The sequence below is a fragment of the Capsicum annuum genome, chromosome 5, assembly GCF_002878395.1.
Source record: "Capsicum annuum cultivar UCD-10X-F1 chromosome 5, UCD10Xv1.1, whole genome shotgun sequence".
Lineage (NCBI taxonomy): Eukaryota > Viridiplantae > Streptophyta > Magnoliopsida > Solanales > Solanaceae > Capsicum > Capsicum annuum.
The window spans coordinates 197,685,576-197,691,575 of record NC_061115.1 but is presented as its reverse complement, the minus strand read 5'-3'; the positions used below and the strand labels follow the sequence as shown (position 1 = coordinate 197,691,575).

Genomic DNA, 6,000 nt, shown 5'->3' with positions numbered 1-6,000 from the left:
GGGTTTAGGAATCTTAAAATTAATCTTTAGTTCTGTTGGTATTGGAATTTCAAGGGCCATCTGTTATCCTCATTAAGTGTTATGTATTAAGAATTGAAAATGAAATTTGATAACAAAACAATGATAGAAACAGGAGTTCTTTTATTAATCAATATATAGAAATACTATTACAACATTGATCACTAAATAACTCCATTGGTGAACTTGAACCTGATAAAAAGAGAAGAGATGATTTAGGTGAGGAGAAGAAGAGGATCAAAGAAGAAGGGAGAAGTAGTTAGGGAATTGTAACTGAATTTACCAGAATTTGCGTACATTTCACGCTCTTAATTGGTGTCTTTATAGACTCCTCAACTATTGGACTCAGATCTACGAATTAGGCCTGATTCTACAATTGGGCCATTTTTATTGTCCAACCTGTTGACTGGCCTATTTCATTAAGAGATCACCTACCATACAGGTGACATTATCTACAGTTGTACAACATATTCATCTTATCCCTTTTACTTTTCTAATTTCCATAAACTGATACACTTTCCCCAATTAATCAGTGAACATTATAATCTCTTTCCCTACGATGAATGACCTTGTCCTCAATGTTATTGTGCAGCAAAAAATTTGGGAAATCGATGCTTGATATATCCCCAGTCATTCCAAGTAGCGTTGTCCACGCCAAGGTTTGCCCATTCAATTAAAACTTTCTTACCAACACCATCTTTAACCTTAACTATTTTTCTACTTAAGATAGTAATGGGTTGAATCAAAACGTGTTCGGAGTCATCACATGCCGGAGGTTGAGATTGAGGAGATATAACTGGACCAACTGATCACTTTAACTAGGAAATATGAAAAACCGAATGTAGCTGTGAACCTGGCGGTAGTTCACGGCGATAAGCTACTTCGCCGACCCTCTATAACACCTTTTGAGGCCAAAAGTAATGCGCGCACAAATTGATATTCTTGTGCACATCAATTGGAGATTGACAATAAGGCTGTAATTTTAGGTAAGCTAGATCTCCCACTTCTAAAGATCTTTTAGTTCTGAAATGGTTTGCATAGAACTTCATACGTGCTTGTGCTTGTGTCAAGTTATATCAAAATTTTTGAATCACCTATTGTCATTGAGCTACACTTACTTTGGCAGGGTCGTGGTTATAAAGGGGCAAAGACCCTACGGGTAATTGAGTGGGGGGAGGAAGGGGGGAGGGGGTAGTCGTATAAGGCTTGAAAATGAGTGGTTTTAAGAGAAGTATGGTAATTAGTGTTGTACCTTAGTTCTGCCAAATGAAGCCACTTCACCCAGGATTTAGGATATCCAAAGACCATAGCATGTAAGTAAGCCTCCATACAATGATTCAGTTGTTCAATTTGGCCATCCATTTGAGGATGATAGGTTATAATCATAGTAAGTTTAGTCCCCAGTGTCTTTAGTCCCCAGTGTCTTAAAAAGGTGCTGCCAAAAATGACCAGTGAAACAAGTGTCCCGATCCAAGACAATGGTCTTCCTAAGACCATGTAATCTGTGTATCTCCCGCATGAATAAGTCAGCCATATCTTGGGCAGTAAAAGGATGTTTGATTGCTAAAAAATGTCCATACTTAGTAAATCAATTGATGACCACCAAAACTATATTTTTACTGTGGGAACAAGGTAGTCCTTCCATAAAATCTAGATAAATGTCTTGCCAAGCCTGTTGAGGAATAGGCAGGGGTTGTAACAACCCATAGTGGCGGGTCTGTTATTCTTCACCAGTTGGCAAACATCACATTCACTAACCCACTTACACACTTCCAATTTTAAATTAGGATAATAAAATATAGAAGTGACTTTTCTGTAAGTAGCTTGTTGACCTGAGTGACCTCCTAAGGAAGACTGATGCAAGGCCTCCAAAATCTTCTATCTCAAAGTAATATTTCTCCTAATGTAGATTTTATTCTTGAACCTGATGATACGTTGGGATAAGGAATAGTCAGGAATACTGGTAGGAGAGATAATTAATGTGATAAATAACTGAGATGCAATAGGATCAGCTGAATAATTGTCTTCTACTTCCTATAACCAAGTAGTCTGAGTGGTAGACAAGGCCATGAGAGTAGAATCTTCCCCTTCCCTCTTAGAAAGAGTATCAACCACCTTATTCTCGACCCCTTTCTTGTATTATACCTCATAATCCAAACCTAAAAGCTTAGTAAGACCTTTTTGTTGTAAAGCAGTGGTAACCTTTTGCTCCAATAGGTATTTTAGGCTTTGATAATCTGTTATCACTATAAAATGTCCTCCTTAAAGGTAATGCCTCCATTTGTCTACAGCAGATAAAACAGACATATATTTTTCTTATATGTGGATAGACCCCTGTGTTTGAGAGCTAAATCTTTGCTGAAATAAGCAATAGGTCTGCCTTTCTGCATTAAGACAACCCTCATGCCAGTAGAACAAGCATCAGTTTCTACAATAAAGGGCTTTGTAAAATCAACCATGGCAAGTACTGGTACAGTGGATATAGTATGTTTCATCTGTTGAAATGTTAATTCTGCCTCCTTAGTCCTCTTAAATAAATTCTTCTTGAGAAAATTAGTTAATGGCTTGCTAATTATGCCATAGGACTAGACAAACCTCCTATAATAACTTGTGAGTCCTAGGAAACCCCTTAGTTCCTTAATAGACTTAGGAACAGGCCAAGTGACCATGGCCTCAATCTTTGTGGGGTTTGTGGCTACACCTTGACCTGAGATTATATGACCCAAGTATTCCACCTTGTTTTGTCCAAAATAACATTTAGACATTTTTGCATACAACTGTTCTTTTTGCAATATTTCTATCACTTTCCTTAAATGTAAAGCATGCATTTGTACAGATGAACTATACACTAATATATCATCAAATAAAACCAACACAAATTTCCTTAAATAGGGTTGAAAAACATAGTTCATAATCCCTTGAAAAGTGGCAGGGGCATTAGTCAAGCTAAAGGGCATTACTTTGAACTTATAATGTCCTAAATGCAGTTTTATAGACATCAGTTTCCGTCATCCTTATTTGGTGGTACCCTGCTCTAAGATCGATCTTAAAGTAAATACAAGAGCCACTCAGTTCATCCATTAAATCATCCACTAATGGTATAAGGAATTTATCCTTGATTGTCATCTTACTAAGTTTCCTATAATCAATGCAAAACCTCCAAGTACCATTTTTTTAACCAATAAAACTAGGGATGAGAAAGGGGAATGGCTGGGTTGTATGATACCATTATGTAACATTTCGTTAACCTGTTTCTCTATTTTATGTTTTTGAAAATAATTATACCTGTAGGGTCTAATACTGACTGGATTTACATCAAGTTTGATAGGGATGGAGTGGTCATGACCTCTATTTGGTGGCAAGGATTTTGGTTTAGAGAAAAACTCTAGAAAGTCTTGTAAGACTCTATTGATCTCATCAGGTATGACTGTCTTAGACTCAACTGCAATAGCTTCCAGTGTGAACATGTGAGCCCATAAAAGTTAACCCTTCTTCAGCAACTTGTTGACCCCAGATGTTGACAAGGACTGTAACTTTCTTTCTTCAGAATATCCATTTAATTCTACCCTTTTCCCTTCATACTAACCTGCAATTTACAAGCAATGAAATCAAATAAGATTGGATTATATTACCTCATCCTGTCTACCCCCAATACCTTATCGCATCCACCAATCTCCAGTAATCTAACTTTAAATTCAAAATCTACTCCATGTATCTTTCATTTGAAGTAAGGGGAAGAATGGTAACTCATCAAATGACTCTTATTTGATACAGTCGTCCTCATAGGAAAGTTTTTTTGTACTACACACCCAAGTTGCTTAGCATTGCTACCATCAATTAAACTGTGGGTACTACCACTGTCTACCAAAATTATAAGACCCTGCTTCCTATACCACCCCTTCAACTTGATAGTGGTTGAAGCAATAGTACCTGATAGTGCATGTAAACTGATAGATTCATCCAGAATCACTTCTTGAATATCTGAAGGTCTCTCATAACTTTTTCTACTGAATCTTCAAGTTTCTCTTCTTGTCCAGTGATTCCACTTAGAGTATTTAATTGCTTATCTTTACACTGATGCCCTATGAAATACTTCTTCCCACACCTATAATACTCCCTTCTTGCTTTTCTAGCCTCGAACAACTTGGACCCTGATAATGTTGAGTTATAATTGCCCTCTATTGGCATATAACTAGAAGATTTTGACCTGTAACACCAGTGCCTGTATTATAGTGGCTTGACTGTTTCCTGATAGTTATTCTACTCCTCTTATTCATGGCATCTAAACACTCTTCCTTGTGTCTAGACTTCTTTATAACTTGACTAAAAATGTATGGGTTTAATATTTTCACAATATGTCTAATTTCTTCTTTCAATCCTTTAATGAAAAATCACAACAAAAAATCTATAGAGATGGTGGGATATTTGATAAAAACCCAAGCCTTCAAATCTTCAAGTTTTTCTAAATACTCCGTCAATGTCCCTTTTTGTTCTACTCGCTTAGTTTTCCCCAGTAGGTTAAGATTGCTATTATAAGAATCATTAAAGCTTTTACAGATTTTCTCTACATAATTCTTCCACCTGACTATACCCTTACTCAACTGGTAAGATAAAAACCAAGACTCGGCCCTCCCATTCAAATGCAGCACGACAGTTTCTAATTTTTTTTAGCATCAACTATGTGGTGATATCTGAAATACCTTTCACATTTTTGCAGCCACGACTGAGGTTCACCCTCCTCAGAGTAAGGACATTCTACCTTGGACCTCGTGAAGTGGTTGTACGACCTTCCATTAGAATTATCCTGGGAATCCATCATTCGAACTCTACTACCCAAAGTTTTTGAAGGATGCCTCTCTACTGTTCCACTACCCAGAATGCCATCCTTGTTCGCGAAGAATTTCTCCATCATCATATTCAATTTGCAATGCAATTCGTCCATTTTTGAGATATTTGACTCCAATTTTTTATTAGTTTCTGTCATGTAGTTTTGAAATTGATTCTCCAATTTTTTGACACTTTCCTCCATAGATTTTGCATGAGTTTCGGTTATAGTTATGGTGCCAAGAAAAGGCTCTGATACCACTTTATTATGTATTAAGAATTGAAAATAAAATTTGATAACAAAACAATAATAGAAACAGGAGTTCTTTTATTAATCGTGTAGAAATACTATTACAACATTGATCACTAACTAACTCCATTGGTGAACTTGAACATAAGAAAGAAAGAAGAAAAATGATTTAGGTAAGGAGAAGAAGAGGATCGAAGAAGGGAAAAGTAGTTAGGGAATTGTAACTGAATTTACCAGAATTTGCATACGTTTCACGCTCTTAATAGGTGACTTTATAGACTCCTCAACTATTGGACTCATATCTACGAATTGGGCCTGATTCTACAATTGGGCCATTTTTATTCTCTGACCCGTTAACTGGCCTATTCCCTTAAGAGCTCACCCACCACACATGTGACTTTATTTATAGTTGTACAACACATCTTATCCCTTTCACTTTCCTTATTTTTATAAACTGATACACTTTCCCCAATTGTTCAATGATCATTACATTAAGACTTTTTAATCTATCCCTTTTACCAACACCATGAATAGAAACAAACTTTAATAGTTAAAGAAAATCATTTTAGTTTTCTCATTGTAAGTGACTAATCTAATTACTTGATTTGAGGATCAAAATTACGGCTGGTGATGTATTAGCTCCTACACAGATTTAACCTCATTTTTAATTCTATCATATATTAAAGTATATTAGAAATAAGAATATACCATATTCAGAGCAAAACTTATGTGAGAAATGAAGCTTTAAGAAGAAAGAAGAGAGAGGAAAATATCTAATGCTTGTAACTGATCTCTTCAATTATGAATCTGTGTTCCACATAATGCGGGTTACATAATATATATACATGACCTGAAATAAAGTAATAAAACCAGATAATAAATAAGATATTGAGCCTTATACACCATAT

At 35.9% G+C, this 6,000-nt stretch overlaps 1 long non-coding RNA gene across 2 annotated transcripts; it reads left to right on the top strand.

Annotated features, from left to right (window-relative positions):
* The first annotated feature begins 378 nt into the window (after positions 1–378).
* LOC124898968 lies at positions 379–5,177 on the top strand. 2 transcript variants are annotated; one of them, XR_007056121.1, is made up of 3 exons: positions 379–1,004; positions 3,339–3,439; positions 4,736–5,177. It is a non-coding gene; the product is annotated as an uncharacterized LOC124898968 (long non-coding RNA). The 2 variants fall into 2 exon arrangements; XR_007056122.1 differs by having other exon boundaries at positions 398–1,004; positions 3,347–3,439.
* The last annotated feature ends 823 nt before the right edge of the window (positions 5,178–6,000 follow it).